This window comes from Varroa destructor, unplaced genomic scaffold (assembly GCF_002443255.2).
Source record: "Varroa destructor unplaced genomic scaffold, Vdes_3.0 BEIS01000006.1, whole genome shotgun sequence".
Classification (NCBI taxonomy): Eukaryota; Metazoa; Arthropoda; class Arachnida; order Mesostigmata; family Varroidae; genus Varroa; species Varroa destructor.
The window spans coordinates 13,307,932-13,329,124 of NW_019211459.1; the positions used below are offsets into that span (position 1 = coordinate 13,307,932).

Here is a 21,193-nt window from a genome sequence, read left to right on the forward strand (position 1 = left end):
ACGCGCCAGATCTCAGTCCTTCTCGTATACTTCATTCTAAAGCAACCCAGATCTCCTTTTAATTGTACTACGGATCGGTAGGGAGGAGTAGCGCATATCGACAGATCAACGAGCTGGGCTCACCCCAGTTGGATCCTCCATTGTACCAGGCGAGCTAAGTGGAGAGCACTGAAGACCCTCCAACTTCCTTCGGAATCCGAGACGTTAAGATCATTTTCTTCCTCTGTAAATCTGTTGACTCTATCTTTGAAGTCCGTTCTTTAGCATACTACTGAAAATTGAGTACGTATTTATTTGGTGCTGTTAAAAGCGAGGGTCTAACGGACAAATCATCTTTCAAACCATCTCTTGTATCTATGGTAATCTTTTTTATTACCTTCGTGTCTTACAAACTGTCTCACCACTCACCATTGTGCACCACCTAATACTTACTGGTTGGCTTACGACCGGCTATTTGAGAATATGAGTCCTGAAACGTGGACACATGATCGCCCAAATGCCAAATTTGAGCCTGTTGGGCAACTGCGTGCGAGAAACGAGCTTTTTTCCATACCTCTTTTCTTTCTTTTGTGTGTATTCAAAACTATATAATTGTTGCATAGCGATAGCTTTGATTATTCGTACTACTGCACGTTCGATTGTGCTACAGGGCAATAAGTGTGATTCTTCTGTCATTCGTGTATTATAACTAGTTTTACCGTGCTAAGTGCGGACCGTAGCTAAGCTAGAGTTCAACGAGCGTCGGCATGATAAGGTCAACTCGTCTCCTTATCCCATGAAACAGACGTGTGGTACCTCGCACACACGCGTTGAAACGAGGACATGAGTTAAGTTTCGAGCGACATTTTTAGCATGTTACTCATAACAGTTATTACGAAAAAACTACAATCGTGTTATCTTGAATCTTTTTGCGGGCAGCTGTCTAAGACGTTATGTTTCATACGTCATCCATATGGATCAAACTGCAAGCGCACGGTTGCAATGCCGCCCGTGTTTGAGTGACTAGGCATTGATTAACATGCTCTGCGATTCGGTTTGTCCTAAAAGGAGTACGATAAAAAGTTTCGTATCTTACGTCTGGTACTCACCTGTTTAGCACTACTTCAAACCGCACTCTCCCAACATGAAACGAAGCGTGCCTATCTATCGGATCCTTCACCGCGCTCCTTCATACGTTACCCACTGTGCTATCATAAGGATCCACAGACGCCTACCTTTCTATCCCCTTCTAAACAGAAACGCCACACCTTACAAAAATCAACCGTGTTACGGCAACCGTGATAAGGGATATGTTTTATTTATATCAGGTGGCATCTTAGTGATACACTGTGCCCCCGCACAACATGTATGCCCATTTATTACACTGAATGGTACTGAAACACTTTTGACACTGCTTATTACGAAGGTTTGCCTTATACGATTACGACGATGCTTTACTGTCGCAAGTATGATTTTTTTGCAATTATGCGCTTCCAGTATAATAAGACTAGTAAGTACCATGAAGGAAGACACGATTACTTGTTTTATGTACGAACTCTCTAGCTAGGTGATGTGATCAGAATCATGTAATTATTATAACTTAATTTATCATAGTTTATATTCTCGTAGTGTTTCATAGAACTCAATTTTATGGGACCGAATCACAAGAGATGCCTAGTTTGCTTTGGTGCATATATTCGAACGTGATTTCATTCGCGTATCATTTATAGCGTAGTTCCTGCTTATTCTTATTGTATTACATAGATGAAACATTGTTGGCTTGCCCTGTGACGTTTCTGTCTGTACACTCTGTGTCACGTTTCGAACGTGCTTGATTTGTTAAGGAAAACTGTGACAGTTGCTGAAAATGCAAATTCACGTAAGAACAAGCACTCGCTACGGATAGAAAGGTTACTTCAAGAGCCAAAAGAGTTCCCTTCCACATAGATACGGTTAGTTTTTTTTTACAAGAAGTTAAGTTGCCATTGCATGAAACCGTCGTATGTTCCACCTCGCTGAATTACTCGCTTTCTTTTTTTTGCTAATCAGAGCTAATTTTCGTGCAGGTTATGCATTCGAAGCGTCTAATCATAGTGATAATAGAAAATCTCATACTTATGACGGTTTTGATTTCACCCAAAGTAATGAATGCCCTCGAAGTATTGATTTGTAATGGAGATTGTTGGCAAGGTACTGTGTGTTATTTATTTTATCCAGAGCCATCATTTTATGGATCATGCAAGCCAGTTTTCGGATGTAGCTAATAGTACAATTAAGACAGAGCAGTGTTTTTACGCAAAAAAACAAAGCGAGCCTAAGTCTCCGACCCCGCCCAGTGCTAACGCGAACGGCATTCTCAAGCTATCGAACACTAAAGCGGCGCGCTCTTTTCCCCCCATTACGGTTCTAAAAAACAACAGGATTCTTTTTGTAATAGAATTGACCCGAATTAGCTAACAGGTTCTTCAAAAACCGATATCATAACAGCACCTCATAAGCGTGTGTTGGAAATTAGCAGGCTATAGGCTTACCTTTGTCGTGGCTCACGTACGGCACCTATGCTCGTGTAATAGCGTACCTGCTCTGAATTTAAAGGGAGCTTCCAATAAAAAGCACAAAATACTAAATTGGCCTTGAGTATTTTCGATTTAAGGAAACAACCGTGATACATTTTCCTAAATGATTAACTGGCTCTGATGGATAACTAAGTTGAAGTAATATAAATCAATTCACATTTTTTACGCCAGCTAACTAACTCATTTTTCCGGATGGCTGAGCAACTTTGCATAACAGCAATATGTTATGACCACCAAAGCACCATTGTGACTAACGACGGCTAACGCGTCGATGCCGTAAATAAACTATTGGCAGTTCCTAAAAAAAAATCTTATTCAGTACTTAACTGCACCAGCTGTTGTGAGCTGAACTTCTCCTCTGCACTGGCACTATATTAGCGGACCTTCCATCTTGCATAAAACGTATGCTTGCCGTATTCCATTACAGAATAAATAAACGCCAATAGCCCTATAGCGCGCCCTGTTACCAGCCATATTCAGCTAGCCACATAAAAACACTACATAAACGTGCAAACGTGTCTGTGTCTATAGGAAGAGAAGCTCTGCAACTGGCCGGGCGACGCCGACTTTTGAGGCCAGCTGGGAAACTCTCACACGACTTGCGGGAATGCAATAGCTGTCAGGTTTATCCCGGCTAGCCTGGCCTGACCTTTGTCCTTATTTCGACATGTGCCGGATGTCACAACAGCGCTGCGATTCGATAAAAGTTGATCGCTGTAGATGACGATCAACGCAAGATATATTTTGGTTAATAGAAAAGCCAGCATACTGAAAAGAGCGCTCAGATGGAGGACATATCACCGAACGGCTGCTTATTCGCTTTGCCGGTTCTGGCTTGCGTACGTGGCAGAAGCAATCATATTAAATTCCGCCTAAATCCCAACCCGTATTGTATAAAGACGTCTTCGGCCCGCAAATATAACATTTAGGATTGAGGTCACATCCGAGTTCAGTCCCTTTCGTCACTAGCATAATTTTCATCAACAGAACAATACATAACGTTCGGTACATGAGAAAATATATCAAAAGCGTATACTCGATAGACGAGAAGGTCTTCTTGATCGACTCGGGTAGAATAGAAGCCGGCGCAATGATGCATCGCTTGAAGTATGCCAGAATTCTAAGCACTGCTTCTACATAGCGCATGTCGTTCGGGTGAATCATTGTACTTACAAACGAATCTAGCCTACGCTTGTTTGTGCCCTACCACAGCACGCTACCTTCAGGCTGAAAAGCACATTTCATCTAGTACCTGAATAATAGGAAGCAATACGAGCTTCAACGAACGAAGCAGAGATTCGTACCACCCGATGAACTAGCAGAATCAATTAATAGCGAACGTTCAAACTTGACACTGCGTGTTCAAGCCTAGTCATAAAAGCAAGTTACTAACTTGCACCGAATGTTGCCGATATGGCACAGCAGTGTGTACATTGCGCTGTCTATTTTATATCCTCGAAGTCTACTATATATGCAATGTCCGTGGATATTGTTGCTCATGAAAAATTACCGCTGCTGCATCAAGATAGGTACAATTGGAGTTGTAGAAATAGGTGAATCGAGATAAAACATCTGTTGTTTGTAAACGCACTCTTGCACTGAGTTTAATTTGGCCTTGTCATTGTATGCCAGCTAGGCGTATGCTCGGCTAATGCTTGAGCCGATTTCTGCAAATTAGTAACACTATCACTGCTACAACAACCGGCTCAAAGAGAAAGCCAGCGGCAACGGCGTCAGCTGGCCCCACTTCTCGGTGAGAGGAGCTGCCATCTCCTAGGGATCAGCCAACCCTTTTTTGAGACCCACAAAGAGCGCACGGTTCATTCGAACAAGAGTTCAACAACATCGGAGACTAGCGGGAACCAGACGACCAATACGTCGCCGAATCGCACATCATGGCGGCAATCTATCGATTGCACTCTATACAATCTTCGTAAAAGATAATAATGAAATGAACGTTTGATCCGTTTATATTCTGACATACGTCAGGACAAGATGAATAATCTCGAATTGCAGACGAATTAGCCGAACGATACGAAGGTTGATTTTTGGAGAAATGCTTTTTCGTTTATAGGATTTCTGCCATCTGTGCTTGACCGCAGCTTTGGGATCTGGATCAAGAATCTATTAATCGTAGGCGTTCTGTTTATAGCCATATTTGGAATCATTCATTTATTGTGTATGAATTAGAAACTGAACGAAAGTAATAATCATTTGAATTTTCTTCAGCTGAAGCGCTCTCTTGACCAACGGGGTGTTTCTTGTCTTAGCTTTTCAGTACACATACCGCTTAGAGGATATATATTTTACGAATCCTGATTAATTGTTGTACGACTATTTCAAATGCGAAACATTCGAGCTGTTCCATTGAGCTGTGTCTGGTTGATTTCAAAGAGCGACGCAACAAGTGCTTGGATTTCGACGGAGGACGCTGATGCCACATGCGCTGCGCGCCTCACTGGGGATTCATAGTTTAATAGCGCAAAGACCCGAGCTATACGGAAGATGGATTCCATCCAAGAATTCCCCATTTCTCTTGGTTAGCTAGGGATGTATATGGTCCGTCAATGTTATGGTACAAGACACCTTTTCTGTTCACGATCCTTTTCCAATTTGTTGAATGTTGACTAGATAGTCTCCTAGTTAGTTGTTGACAAAATAAATTGAAACCAATCGCTTGATCAGGTGGTCAATCCCGCCAAAACGTCGCGTGAACTTTTGGCGTCTGTGTGGACCTTGTTACAAATGTTTCTTCAGTTGTCGCATGTGGCCCACTTTCATCACTCGTAACTAATTGATCTAATTAGCTGACAGCTCGATTTTTGTAGAGTTTCGGTAGAGGGGAAATACGATTGAGTCAATTGATTTTTGTTCCCGCCAAAACGGTTCGTTTAGTTAGTTCCTTGACGATTTCATAGCTACTTACGCGACGGCCCCACTCAACTTCCGCAACCACAATCGTTTCATTCGCTTTTCCCTTAATTGATTGATCAGCTGGGCTGTTTCTTCTGATAACGCAGCTCGATCACACAGCAATACTTATCATTTCTGGTCGAAATATCTTCATAGTAATAAAATTGCAGAATATGGCGATTTTCATGAAGATCTATTTGTCTTCTCAATATTAAGTCTAAATAAAGACGTTTTAATAATACTACTACTACTACTAGTAGAACGTCGACCACTGCTAAAGTCCAGCTTTCAAATGACACTAGCACTGATACTGTAATAATATAATAATCTGAAATACGCGATTTTAAAGCAGTCAAGCTAAAAAAAAACTTTTTCCATAACCTAATATAATTGAGAGGTTTAATGGTTTCAAAAAAATCATCTTCAATATAGCGGTTGAGCTCGGTACAAAATTTTGCGAGTGGATCCGGCCAGCTCTTCACTTGTATCTGTATACAACACCTATTCACTTATTTAAGAGAAACAAGTTAACCAGCAACGGTCAAAGATGAGGTATCCGATAGGTACGAAGACTACTAAAAGTACGTTTTTTAAAGCTAGCTGAAATAGCTTAAGGCTTAGTGATCCTCCTCCACTAGGCTTAACCCTCAGCATAAGTAGGTATTCTGAGTCGCAGAGTCATTTATCCAAATTCTTGTGTACCTCGTCTTTCTTGTTACCGATTCTGCTTTGTGCCAAGGAGGTCTTTTTCCTTCAACATATACATATTTGTCGTTATGCCAGACAAATTCTGATCAAGATGGAATCAGCCGTTTATGTTATTGCCAGCTTTCGTGCGGTTTCTAAAATGTCCAACGATCCATTATAAAAATCTGATTGCAGGGGCTCAGAAATGCGTCGAATTGACCCAAAATGCAATTTGCAGCGATCGCAGAATTTTAATTAATTCAAAACTAGCGACTGTCTTCAAGACAGTAGAATACGAATAGAGAAGACTCTAGCGAGCTCATGTACGATAGCTTCAATGAGTTCATGCTTGCGGTTACCATTGAAAAAGTTATGTATAATTTCAAAAAACGATCTGAAAATGACTTGTGCTTAGGCTCCCAAGTGAGGCCGCAAGTTCAGCGAATAGCAATTACATACAATAAATATATACAAGAGGGAAGTTTTTCGAGGCTACCAGGCATAAGATTCTATACAAGTGTTTTTATATAAAGGAACAATGTACAAGGCTGTCCCGAACAATAGGGTATATATATTATAAGGTGTTATGGGGGTGTAGGTGTGAAATATTTGTTCCTGCTTTCTTACGACAAAGCTTCGTCGGTTCGCTTCATTTTTAAGGTAGCGGTGAGATGACAGCCGGAGCGTCGTTTTGGTTGGGCACTATGATGCGTTGCGAAGGACGAGAGCAGCTGACTGCGAATGATCCTCGGACCGAAGTGGTTCTCTGTGCTGTAGGCTCCTGCGTGGGTCATCTCGATTCTATTACAATTCACAAGTGCTGGGGAAGACTGTGTCGGGGAGTTTTAGGATCAATAAATAAACGTTGTGAATTTACGCTTAGAACTCCGCTAACATCGCATTAGACGGTTGACTTCCAGTACGAAACAGGCGTCTCTATTTCAAGATTCACACTTCGTTGAATCTCTGCAAGCATGTTGCCGCTAAACCGTCAAAGAAACCACTATTCCGTCCAATGCTCTATCTTATAATTATAATGCACAAGTTTCATGTGTCCCTACGATATTCTTGGCACATTTGTAGCATTTTACCTCCACTTTGTAAAAGGCTAAGGCTAAGCACTACAAGACAAAAAGTCGGGACATGAAGAGAAAAATGACATAAATTGATGGCTGAGAGCTGCAAAGGGCTGAAACTAAAGATTGAGATCCTTCTAGTTGGTATCAAAAAAGCAGTGAAATGATTTTGCTCACGAACTTTATTTCTGTGGAAATAAAATCCTATTTCTGATCTAAATTGATTGGCCTCGTACGGGATCACGTTCTGAAGTGTTCTCCCGATGGCTTGAGTAATCATGCCTGGCGAAGATCTAACGGCTGCTATTGATGCAGAGCAGAATGCGAGTCGGTCCAGTGGTTCCGTATTCAGTCTTGGCAAAGAGACGAGCACGCAACTCCGCCTTGCATTGCTGGTCCCCTTTTAGCCCACCATCCAAGCAAGGCAGTTTCAGAGCGATAGTCACCACATACCCATTAGCACGTCGTCGCTGGTCGCCAGCAATCTGTGTTGCAGAAAAGTCAAAAAATTGAGTATTTCTGATTGAACGGAAATCTGCTCATTCGGTCAGGCCCTCGCGTGTATTGTTGTATATGAAACGCTAGTTATCAGAGCTATCTGAATATATTTCCAGAAGCTCAGTATTTTACGAAAAAATTATTCCGGCCTGAAAATATTCGGAACCACACTTGACGATATACGATTGCTATCAAGCAAGCAATAGGACTGTTGCTAGGCTGCCTCAGACCTGCGTGAAGCCGAAGACAAGTTAACATGCTTCCTTAGTCAGTGTCTGAATCGCACTAGCTGCTCAACAGGAGAGCTCGTCAACGAAAAAAGAACCTTTCACGCTTCAGTCTGCTTGATGAGCTTCGCGCCTATAGGGTGCGAGGTCTCCGGCAGGTAAGCTTCGTAAGCGATGAATCACCCGGGATTCGACAGATCTCGTACAGACTGTAGAATGCAAAATGATGCTCCATGCAAAATGAGGACATTCCGCCAGACAGCGTTCCCGGTACCTGATGAATGCTGTACCTTATAGTAATTAAGTTTACGGCTACATAAGGCTAGGGCAAGGGGCTGCGAAACATTTGTTCCTGTTCGCCAATGCCATATCTACATCGGTAAGTAATTGACGCAGTTACAAACACCGAAGTCGATGATGAAGTTATTTATGCCCCTTTTGCAAATGATCTGAGCTAACTAAAAACCAAAATTCGCACTTTGAAGCAGATTTATTCTACTTCAACCTGTTGCGCTGGCGTCATTCGTTTTCCCATGGCAGTCTTGCTGCCGCAATTTTTCTCTTATTTTGTTTCAGCACGCTTACGGCAATATCAGAGTCATTCCGCGCCTTTTCTGTATTATCGCAGTAGCTCACCTTAACGACCCCATTACGCTGTTCTGCTCATTGTTTGACCACTATTTAACCACTTTAACCAGTTTCATTTCTGGTGCCTTAACGAACCGACTGAACCACAGCGGATTGGCTACCGGCTTGCGGTTATTTCGCTATCTTAAGGTAACACTCTCGAACAACTGATGTTGTTCAGATATTTTCCGGAAATTACTTTCCCATTAGCTGGATGCCACCTCATACAACACTGCATTCCTTTCAATGGCAGAAAATGAAAAAGATATTTTTGTAAAATTTAACGTCGTGCTACTGAGGAACGATGGACGCATCTACATCTACAGCTTCTATAAATTCTTACAAACAGCTGCGCAGAAAATTACGTAAAACGTTATTATTGTCCAAGCTTACATTAGAGTCTATGGGAGCGTATTTGTACCTTTCCAACGTAAAACCATCTGTGACGTTTGCTATCCCTCGAGTTCACATACATTTCACTCTTGATAATAAATGAAAGACAGACTTGTTGGAAATTCCATTGGAAGCATCAGTCCGTAAGAAAACTGCACTTTGGGTTATTAAAATAATTGTATAGTAACTATAATTGGCTATGCTTCCCATCTTACTGCGTTCTTTCCACTGCATCGAAGTCGCTTGACGACTGTTGATACATGCATATACCTTGTATTTACGGTCGTTCTTACTTTTGTATTGACACCTGTACAAAAATAACATGCACCGTTATATTTACGTTGATTAAAAGCTGAGCGAGAGAGCCACGTTCACAGATTGCTGAGAGAGCTTATCACGTGACGACATCGTGGGGTAACAACTCTGTTGCCGCTAGCCATATTATTACTCAGCTCGGCGTACCTTAATCTGTGAGGCTCCGTCGTTTTTCTTCAAGAACCTTCCTGTCCTTCCGCCTCGTTCAAGTACTGCCGCCACAACGTACGTTCGAACGTAATGTCTATAATGGGGCTGGTATAGCTACTATTGTCGCTTCCGTTATCGACTAGTCCGGCTATCTCCCAGTTAATGCTATTGCTATAAAGACACATGCCCATATTATGACATTAATAGCAGAAGATCAGTTACGCAGAAACAACCAGTTTACAAGCCAACTATGCAATTGACAAGCCGCGCGTGCAGTGGCAGGCGCTTTACAGGTCGCATTCTTCAAACCTCACTGACCGCCCTCGTTACCTCGAACTGCGGAACACCGTTATCTTTAAAACAGTCGACCTTAAATTTTCAAAAAGCATGCTTAAAATCGTATTTCCTAAAGCTAAAGCCATATGTCAATATAACAATAAAAGTAGGTTCATGGCTTGGATAAAGCTGGTGACGCTCCCCGAAAATGAAAAGTTATGTGCGTCGAAGGAAATGTATGCATATCTAATATTTTTGGTCGTATTCTTTCAGAAATTCGACAACAGCTTTGCCATTGATTTGTTTGTGACAATACGAAGAAACAATGGCATTAAGTTAAACTTGCACTCTATGCAAGTTTAACTTCAAGCCGTTGGAGTTCGCCTTGGTTTGTGGTACGGACTTTAAAATTGATTTGTTCAACTATTACATTGCTTTATATTTCGAGGCCGCCATCTATAGTTCAATAGCTAATTTTACGATTCACTAATCCAGAAATATACAACGTCATCTGATTAGTATCCAAATAAATAGAATCCTTTTTCAGTACCAATTGTATCGTTCGTGCACACAGTTGTCTAACGAACGATGACTATGGGGAGAACCGCGGAATCAGCGTTCTCGTCTGAAGCAGTCTTTTCGCTTCTAGTTCTTTTTTTCTAGCTCACACAAAGAGACACTCGCGACCACGTGATGAACTAAGTCCTGGTTGAAAACTCTATTGGTAGCCGTAAATACTATACCATATGGGGGAGAAAAGAGAAACGTGGCGTAAGACGGAATTAGTCGCAGTGTTGATGCAAGTTTAATCGGGCTGGTTCACTTTCAACCGTTCTTCGTAACTCACAAACACCCCTTTTAGACAGCGGATCGACTTCATTTGCAGGTCGTGTTGTCATTCGAAAATCGAGCATCCCTAGAGTTTGGCAAGGCCGCCGGTCAAGCAGCACCGACCCAGATACGTTAACCCGTCCGCGGATCTGATATAACATAGGAGATTAGTCATGATAATACAAGCGCGAGGACGGCGGCGACAGCTAAACGCGCACACAGCCGCTTCATAACGAAGGCAAAGCTAAATCGCCCGTAACGATATCGCGGCGCTCATAACTTTACGCCAGCTCCCTCCTGTACGGCTTTATTCCGACTCATTAGTTTTTGCTGACAGCGCTATTGCTTGCTTAGCAGACGAGCGATTAAATGCAGTTGTACAGGCAACCATCGCCGCCCTGCGATCATCATGGTGTGCATGCATGAATTTGTTCAACCTTCCGGAAGGCTGCAAAAATAGAGAAAGAGGTCCAAAGTGACAATGTGCGACAAGGCTGCCACAGTCAGGTGGTAAGGAAAGGATAAGATAAATAAAGATGAAGGAAGAGAAAAGCTTGCCTGCTCGCGTAAGGTCCAGTACGCAATAGGCAGACATACGAAACACACGTTCAATCGTAGGTCTGTGTCGTTTAGCAGACGAAACTACGAGAGGAGAACGAAGTTCGCGGAAGCCGGTGATGTTCCTACTGATGATGACAAATTGAGATGTTTCCGGCACATTTCCGGAACATTTTCGGCCACTTCTTGTTACGCGATATAGGATACAAGGATGCCAATGACTGTAATCTTCATCAGTCTAATAATCACTGTGATAAAAAGTATGGACTTTATTTAAGTTTCATCTATAGTGTTTAAAAGTGCCGATCGTTTTCGATAGAGTTATTTTTGCGAAAACATATTGTTCGTAGACAAATTGCATGGGCATTTCATTGCAGATCATTTGGTTTCAATGTAGCTGTACAGTTATGTGTCGTTCTCCAAAAAACATTGGAGGATTTTGATGCGAGATAGCGATAAGGCATAACAAGATAAGGCAGCATTACTCTACTAATAGCAAGAGCTCTAAATAGTTACCTAATTTTTTTCTATTTATAACTTCAGAATTAGACATCTTCTTGTTAAAAATTATTTACTTTTTAACTTGGTTAAAGTTATAAAACCCACCCTAATTTTTTTACCTGTCAAATACACATAGCAAACGATTTTAAGCATCTAACTGCTTTGTTGTGTACACTGCCGTTGTAAGACTATGAACCAGTTTAGACCGCCTAAGTCTAAACACAGAATAGGTGCGAGTTCAAAAAACGTCTATGAAAATGTAGGCGTCAACTTGAAATTTTCTGCATTGAGAAAGGGTCGCGTTACGCAGTAAGTAGCTAAGTTTAGCTTTCAGTTCACGGCCAGGCTTATCAGAAGGGTAGTAATTATAGATCTAGATCAGTCATGAATTTTTCTTATGACCACAAAATCTGTATACGCAAAAAGCAATTGCGCAGCAGTCTATTGGATAAAGTAGGTCAAAGTAGTAGAGATTTCTAGCTCTTATAAAGACGCAACGACGACGGGAAAACGACGATCACAACATTTCGATTATTATTATAAGCTTCTAAAATTAAGAAGAAGCACTTTTTTAAATATTCCTAAACGCCTGAAGGCAGCTGAACTAGCAGTCAAGACTAGTTTCAATTAATATCAAAAGACAGGTCGGCGTAACGTAGTCCTTCTGTACACTGGTGTTCTCGTGTTTGGTACCTGTCTTGTAAGTTAGGAGTTCGGTAACCAACGGCGTTTAGCTAGATGTCCTTTTTGATGCCTGTTGGCAGAAAAGTTTGAAGCGACAGCGACATTAAGCACTGAGCGTCAATTCCAGCCCACAAATTATGGGTCTAGCCCCTTCGCGGTAGAGTGTGTCTGCAGTTCAAACGTGTCTATGAAGGAAAAATGTTTGTTTGCATAACATTTTTCGTCGGCAGTGCTACATGCGCAGTACATAGTCCGCTGCGATTACACATTCAAATGACTTCTTTTTCTCCTTAGTTCCGGTTGAGATATACGTTTATTGCCAAGTTCATTCAACTATCTATCCATTCTGCCAACAAAGACAACGAAATGCTTTCAACTAACCATACACTTCGACTGCAATCTGAAGTCACCCGTCTCTGGAGCAACATCGATTAAGGGATAGATCGTTGTAGAAATCAACCTCAGCCGCCCCCACACCTGTTTCGTTACGGGATCTACTTTACATTGCTTTCTTAATTTTTTTCAGATCCAACAGTTGTTATCATTAATTTTACACAAATATATCAGTCCAAACTTGCGATGCTATGACTCTGCAGAATAGACTGTTGGGCTTAAGAATCGAAAGGGTCGTTAAGTAATGTATATAATGTAAATGTAAAATTCGTCTACCATATTGAATTACTGGCACTGCACACAATATATTATAATGATACTACATATATTTCGTAGCGAGATCCCCCCGTCGACGTTTAGCTCGGATAGCATTTAAACCACAGTGTAAAATACGTTTTGGCTAATCATGCCATTATTATTTCTCTAAGACAGTTTGAGTTCTTTAGAAGCTGTGGCAAAGCGCACGTATCTGTAGATTACATCATAAAAGTTTATGTTTCGTTCTTATCAAGACAGTAACTGAAGAGACTCAAACTGTGGGGTTTTGACTTTTATTTTTAAAATATTTGTTGCAAGTGAATACCCACGGTCTGCTTGTCTCATTTAGAGCAAGATGCAAAATCAACAACGAAACCACCACGTCTTACAAAACCTCTTCATTGATCCCGGATGAAAATCAAGAAGAAATCTTTTTTTTTTTTTTTTTGGTGTGTTTTCTTCTCCACATTGATTTATATCTAGTGGCTTTTTCTGGGCATAGTTACGATTGCTTTCAGCTTTGTTTTACAGACTAAACCATCTTATTTCAAAAAGCTCGGCCACTTTCTTGACTTGCAAATTGTTTCGTTCGGGTATAACAGTAGCCACGAGTAGCCAGAAGATGGGCTTAGACTGCGCTAAGTTGTCAGAAGATAGAACTTGAATTGATTTTGTCCAGCGTAAACAAGAAGCCTGTGAAGCCGAAGTGTGTTCTGCTATAACTGTACCCTTTCATAGTAATTACTGATAAATTTCCATTTTTAAAACAGTCTACGTTAAAATTTGGCGGCGTTGACTCTCATTTAGTTGTATGCCCGCAGAACATCCAGAGGTTGTGTAAGTTCTACGAAAGCCGACTTTACTTTGGGGCGTCCTCGGGTGCTTTATCGACTACGTTTGAATTCAGAAATCAAACGATTACTGCTGTGATCGATGGAGGATTGTCCAGATAAACAATCTACAAATTTACAAGAAAAGCTCTTACGGTGAGCATCGAATTCCAGCTTCTCATGCAAAAGAAAAAAACGTGACAAGTGCTAACTTTCAAACAAGTTAACTATAATGAGACAGTGATTCATTGGCAGTAGCTATGTAGAGGGTGGGTGTAATAACGAGGAAGCACGGAAGCAGTATTTCTAATCGTAGATTTTAGATCTAGATAATGAATAAATGGTAGTATGAACGTGAGCAAGAATATAATAATAAAAAAAAATAATAATAATAACACTAATAAAAGCTACTAAATATGTTGTAAGTGCTTTACTTCTGAGCTATCCTTCTTAAATTATGCGACAAATAGCCGATTCGTACGATTTTTCGATGAGACTGCAAAATCTACAACTGTCAAAGCTGGACATGCGGAGAGTTCCTTTCTGCTCCAACAGGGTCCTGTAGAATGAAACATGTTTAGACAAGTTGGCGAAAGTTACTGAACACGGGTAATTATTGGTGAAACTGGTGATCACTTCAATTTCTAATTAAAATAAAGTGCCTGTCATCTTAAGACACTCACACGTGTTTTTAGACAGACCCAACGCTCCGAACTTTCCAATTTCCAATTCCTCTAAGGTTTGCCCCCCTTGAAGCACCCTTATACACCGCTCTTCGAGGTGGGTCTTCGGCAACAGCGGACATTCTCGGTAGTGCTAATCCTTCCGGTCTTCCTTTAGCCACGTTTCACATAGCAACCTTGACAAATCCACCACTTGACCGGCGCGTTACTTGCAATCCGTCGCTAAACATACGCAACAGGCTGCAGGGAGGCACGGGCATCGGACCAGGGTTGGATGACGCTAGAACTAACTGGCTGTGTAACCCGTTGTGCTGCTGTAGGGGCAGCAACAAGAGGTTTCAACATCATTCGGATGATTTATGTTGGCTCATAACTCGTAGACTTGCGCTTTCCCCCCGTCTCTCTCTTAGTGTCGGTGCAGAACAAGAAGCCGTTCGAAGCTACAGCAGGGACATAGATAGGTAGCCGTTGCTACATAGCTACGATCCTTTGTCGGGTGTTTGGAAATTAGAAAACCTGTATAAGCCAATGGAGGAAAGTAGGCGTCAATTTAGATAGGGCAGCGATCTCCCGTAGTTCGCTCCTAGTTGTTCCATATAAAGGAATAACCGCAATACATGTTCGTGTAGTAATAAAATAGGTTTCGTTTCATGACGAATGCGTAAGTTGAGAAGTGCCGTAGATTAAAAAAGTGTAGCATTTTTTTTTTGCTTTTTTTTTCGTAATTAATCAGACACGAAGGCTTACGTTAATCGAAGCATTGATTTCAGGCAACATTTATCAGGCTTGGTTTTTTTTTTTACCAAAAAATCAGATGAGTCTAACATCGATTTTTTCGGTTGTTTTGGGTATCAACAAAGTTCGAAATATATCCGCCCTTCAACTAGTACTATATTGTTAAATAATTTTTCAATCGGGTAGCAAATACAGCCATCAACTTCCAAGATACGGCGGAAAAATCCAGGTATGTTAGCAACATACCTGGATTTTTGGCAATTGTTTTTCTAGTTATGTTACAGTATACAAGACTTTATTTTACTGATGACTAAATGGAGACTACCTTATATTTTCAATTCATATGTAAGATTACTTAACTGTTCTCCAGGGACTCACCCGTATGGTCAAATCTAACCATTCATTTATCATTATAAAATGAGACGGAAGCTTCGGTGAGACAGCTATGGCCATAGCAACTAAATATCAAAAGACAGCTATCGCTATTATTTAATATTTATATGTCTCATGCAATACATAGGGGTACACAGCATTGCGAGAAAAAATAGCTTTTGTTTAAAATTGCATGGTACTTTATAGAATGTTGCTTCGTAAATAAAGCATATATTCAAAACTTTGAGAATCGGCCAAACGATCTGGGATAAGAATAATTAGTGTTTGGCAAATAAAGACCTTGTTAGACTTGCTAGTCATAATAATAGTTATTATATGAGGGTGAACTTCCGTACGATCCAAGCGGCATCTCTATACAGGGAAGTTATGGAACGTTATGGAAAACACCATCGATATCTAGAGAACAGAATTTTACAGATGGATTGGACTCTATTAGGGATTTGAAACACATGCACATTTATTAGTAAAATAAATTATGAAAATACGTATATACTCAATGTTCGACCTATGGTGCAAGGAGCGTTTTTGGGGCAGCACCCTCTGACCTCCTAACCGGCAATTCTACTAATATGGCCAGGAGTAGACCGCTTTTTGGGTGGACCCATATTAAATTCCACGGGTCCATCTGGTCGCTCATATTGTAGGCCACTGCTTTTTACGGTTAGCCCCGAAACGTGCCGAACAGGTAAATCCGAAAAGGCACCGGACGACGGTTGGCAGACGAGCAAAGCTTGTCGACCGATACTGAATGACTTCGTCACTTTGCTACGCCCGGTGTATACGAACTCTGCCCATCGCCATTGCTCTCCCCTGTGTATTTAAGATGGGAGTATGTGCGTTGAATAACGTTTTAACATAAAAAATCCCAATGCTTACTATGCAACGAGTTTCATTTACTGTTGCACTATATATATATATATATATATATATATATATATATATATATATATATATATGTATAAACGATAAATAGTAACAAGTTACGAGCGACCGTTAGCCCGTGTTGTACAAATATGGCTTAATGCATGCCATATATCATTCAGTTCACTAAGAAGACAGCTCACGCTCGTTAGCCTACCCAGCTAATTTGATTTTATAAAGTATCGAAATCAGCAATCGCATCCAGTTGAAGACTGAGGTGAAGAAACAGAACATTTGATTAGCCAGCTAACTAGCAGGCAATTTCCCTTCTTGCTGCCCCGATAGGTTGCTTTAAATTGATCAAAAGCATCCGACGCTTTCGGAATCGCAGAGTATAGATCCCGCAACCCATCTCGAACGGACTAGACGAGGAACAATTTAATCTGAATTTTTGTTCCCCATCTCCCCATTCGACGCATCGAAAGTGCGAATATCCCTTGCTAAGCCTGATACCGAAACGCACAGGTCAGCACGAGGTGACCAGCAACGTAATCTAACATCTCTATGGGATGTAAGGCATTATCACGTTTATGCATTAAGGTTTGTATAACGATGCCGTACGGTCATCAGTTGATCTCGATGATATGAAATATCACATGTCCATTACTCAATAAATCCATAGCCTCGCAATGGCTTGATATTACGGCTGATTTACGAACGGATGCTGGTATGAAGCTAGGCGGTTGGCGTCTATATTATTGAAGAAGGTGTATGCTTACGTGTCCCGATAGACAAATATGGCTGTTGCCCGTGGCATCTGTCGTTAGCGCGATGCCGCTGTTCCGTCCGTATTGACATCTGAGCTTGGACACCCGAAGGAATTTCACTTTCCAACTGAATATATCAAAGAGATGGCGTCATACGTTTCGAACAACGAGTAACCAGTACCAGCTGCAATGAACGATTACGTACCGTGTGGGTGAGCCACGCTGCTCAATGCACGCCGGCTTGAGGGGCAAACAGAGCAGAGCCGACTGAGTATCGTGCTAACACGATTTGAATGGGATATTCTATGATTTGTCATGTGGCGCGATCCATTAGGTAGAAATACGGCCACTCGTAAATATAAATGTGAAGATGGATAGATGCGTATCAAAATACGTAAATATCGCACTGTTAGCAGCTGTCTGTGCGTGTACAGGAGTAGTAGTAAGCTGAATTTATTTTATAGATCTGATTATATTAATATTTGTTAGCTTTTCATAGAAGGAATGACGATGTGTTAATGTCATCTACTTCAAGCTAGGCTATGGAATATACCAGGAAATCCAGTCTGCTGTTTTTCTTACCACTAGAAGAGTATAATCCTATTATAAGACATATTTATCGAATGTATTGTCGGTCATTGGAAGTTATAGTTTGTCGACGTCATAAATTTTTAATACCGTCCCTTTACAAAACAGCACGCCTTGGATATACAACGCCCTTTAAAGCACTGCATACTGTTCACTTGATAAAAGCAGAAAGCTGCCTGCTATCTATTAGAAATGAAGTTTTTTTTTCCTTTAAACTTTAACATTAGGAGACAGTTAAGAAGACTTGCAGAGGATTCAACGATCCATTTTCTAGTCATTTCCATTAACCGTCAATCATTTAAAGTCTTGCTTTGGCTTTTTGTTAAACGGGCCGATCTATGTTTATTTGGTAGATTTTGTAAATCAGAACAGCTAAAACTTGCCAAATCTGTGGACCGTTGTGCCATAATTTAAGATAATTAGATTAATGTAACGCCCAAATTTTTATTAGTACTCATCGTGTTAGGCGGAAACATTTGTAGATTAACGAAGGGGTAGACTGTGTCTTTCGACTAGGGTTTGAGAGTTTGCTCAATCTGCAAACCTTGTATAGCATGAGGATACTATTCAAGTATGATAAACAAATCAACAATATAGTGCGCAACTATATGTTCCTAGCTGATTTTTAGGCTTAAAAAGGCCCTCCATTGCATTAGATCTATGCACGCTACATAGTAAGCCTATTTATTATTCAGATATTAAAGTGCAGCGGAGTATTGGTCTAGACCCAATAATTAAAACAATGTAAGCCTAACTCAAAGTTTGCGCTCCGTTCGTTTCATTCATTTCGCCTCTCCTCTCAGCTCGCCACTTCCCGGAAGCTTCAAGTACAGAAGAATTGTTCCATAAGACCTAATCATACGTCACATTATACTATGGCAGACTCCAGCCAATGAGCGCGTCAATCCAACTCTTATCGCGTAATATATCGGGTAGATTACGGAACGACGTCACAGAGTGGCGCTGGTGCGCATATACGCTAGCCGTTTGTACCAGCCTGCGAAGGAACCGCATGCGTAGCCATCAAGGCTGGCCTACGTGACAGGAAAAATGCATCAAGATCCTCGAGTTTAAACATGTTTAGAACGAGAAGCCGAAGTGGTGGCTACCGCACGGCAGACGTTTCTAGACGTATCATGTATAATAAGAAGCTTTAGCTGACTTTTTAGTATACACTACGTTGAATCCGTTCATAAGGTAAGCAAATCGTGGAAGATTTTAGAATAACTCTACGTAGGGAGATAAAAAACGCTTTGCTCTGAAGCCTTTTATTGAACGAGATCAAGCATCACTGCTTTACGTCTGACCAACAACACGTTTTACATAACTTGAGAGAACAACTAGAGTCCCAGTACGTCGTTCACCTTCATGCTAGGTTACATCTATTATTAGCAGCAATTATGCTCATTTTGATGCCCTCAATACGACTCGCGTTTATAGTGAAGCAATCATTTTTTTGTTGCGTGCCACCTATATATATACACGTCAGTCTCCTTCGTGTAGGAAACTTCAAAGATTAATTGTACGTGCGTTGAAACGGCGGAGAAGAAAGGACGGCGGGGAACCATGCGTGGGGCGTTGTAGGGGTTCCGTCTCAACCTCAGATTAATAGTGTCTTTTAAATTATTTCACTTCTATTATGTCATTGTATAACTGTGTTTGATGACACGTTTATAATTGTAATATTCTCGAAATTGATCCCAACTGTGACACCGGGCTTTAGCTTTTTTTAAACTTAGCAGCTAAGAAGAGTATTGAAATTTCCCGTAGTCCGAGAACGTTATTAAAGTTAAGCACGATAATCACAGCATCATATATTATATATTCCATATATATTTCCATAGCGAAAAGGTTCGTCTGACGCAGAGGAAAGCGAGTATCAAAATTTCTAAAATAACCTTTTTCTATGAACGCCTTACTATCTATAGAGACTACAAATAACTATAGTATTTTTTACGCATTTACATATGTACTCGTTAAAGCAAGCTCGTTTATAAAAATTTGGGTCACGCTTACCTATCAACTAAAATACTATTATGTTCGTGGCAGCGTTACCGAAATACGCTTCCTAATGTAGCATTGGGTATCATATTTTTCCTTTCCCGGTCAGTTGCCATTTGAGAGGACTCGCAAATCAATAGCTATGTAGGACCACCCGACTCACGATAGTAATTGGCCCGTGATATTACACTTGCAACCTCTTGGAGACATCCAGCGTTGTCCCTTCGACCTTCACCAGAAACGCCCGACAACAGAAAAGCAATTCAAATGGCATTTTCCCCAATAGCCGAAAAGCAATTCAAACGGAATCCTTTCCACGTTCTTGCTTGTCGATAGGTTGAACGAAAACGTTAAACGGGAAGCAACTTTTAGAGTAAGCGGTGTCCTTTCGTGACTAAAGGCCTTAGCCTTTCCGTGACCGTTCGAACCACACGCTCGGCTAACCCGTTCCACGGTGCGTATCCTACAGCGGTTTTGATGTGTCCGATGCGAGTCCAGTCTGATGTGGTTCCGCCGAAGATAGTGCAATTCGCCGTGATGTAAAGCAAATCGTGCTATCTAAGTACGACGGCGCCTTACTTCCCGAAGGAGCATTACACAGCTTCCAGCGCTCGGATCAAGGCGCTCGACATTGCCTTTAGGATCGGTACGGGGCGGACAAAGCTGATGTAATAGTCGACCAACACAGAGACTTCTAAATCCTTACCGCCTGAATCTTTGAAGCGTCTCATGAAGTTTGCCTTCACCTTCTCGATGGGGTTCTCTGAAGCCGGCACCAGCCGGAACCATCGCATCGCTCTGGCTTCCGATTACGCCACTGGCTGACTTTGCATTGAGCCAGAATTTCCCGGACCCGCGTCGTAAGGTGAATAAAAAAGCACTCTACGCATTGCAACATGTTCCGGCTGTCGTATATGCCCTACCATACTCCCCCTTACCGCTTCCGAGTGATACAAACGGAGAGCTTCTTTAATCTCGGATAATGGAACGTTTCTTTAAATTGGGAATTATATTATACTAGCTAGGGTCTTTTCTCTGTGCTTTTCAAACCTTATCCAATTCGACGGCGCCTCACTGCACCAGTAAGGTGATATAGACAAGACCTCCATTACTTGAACCTTCTCGAGACCCGGGAAAATTCCGGCGGCCGTGATCTTGTAGCCTAGATACATCATCTCCTGGGTTAGTGAAATCCATTTTTTTTTTGCTCTCAGCCACATGGCCGACAAATTCGAGATCCGCCAGTACTTTTTCCAGTAGGGTAATGTGGGTGCTGAAGTCAGATGCGTTGACCAGTACATCGGTGAAGTAAGCTGTTATCTGGGATTTGATTTGCTGTCACTGCAACCAAAATGCTGCTAGTGAATACGCTGCTACTAGCAAACTGTGATTT

The 21,193-nt window shown here is 41.4% G+C and overlaps 1 long non-coding RNA gene across 2 annotated transcripts in view; it reads left to right on the forward strand.

The window, feature by feature from the left end:
- The first annotated feature begins 1,828 nt into the window (after positions 1–1,828).
- LOC147754885 (uncharacterized) overlaps positions 1,829–21,193 on the forward strand; it is a 72,343-nt gene continuing 52,978 nt past the window's right edge. For both annotated transcript variants that reach the window (XR_015329765.1, XR_015329764.1), the window contains exons 1-2: positions 1,829–1,931; positions 18,603–18,996. This is a non-coding gene — a long non-coding RNA (uncharacterized LOC147754885). The remainder of the gene's footprint in view (positions 1,932–18,602; positions 18,997–21,193) is intronic.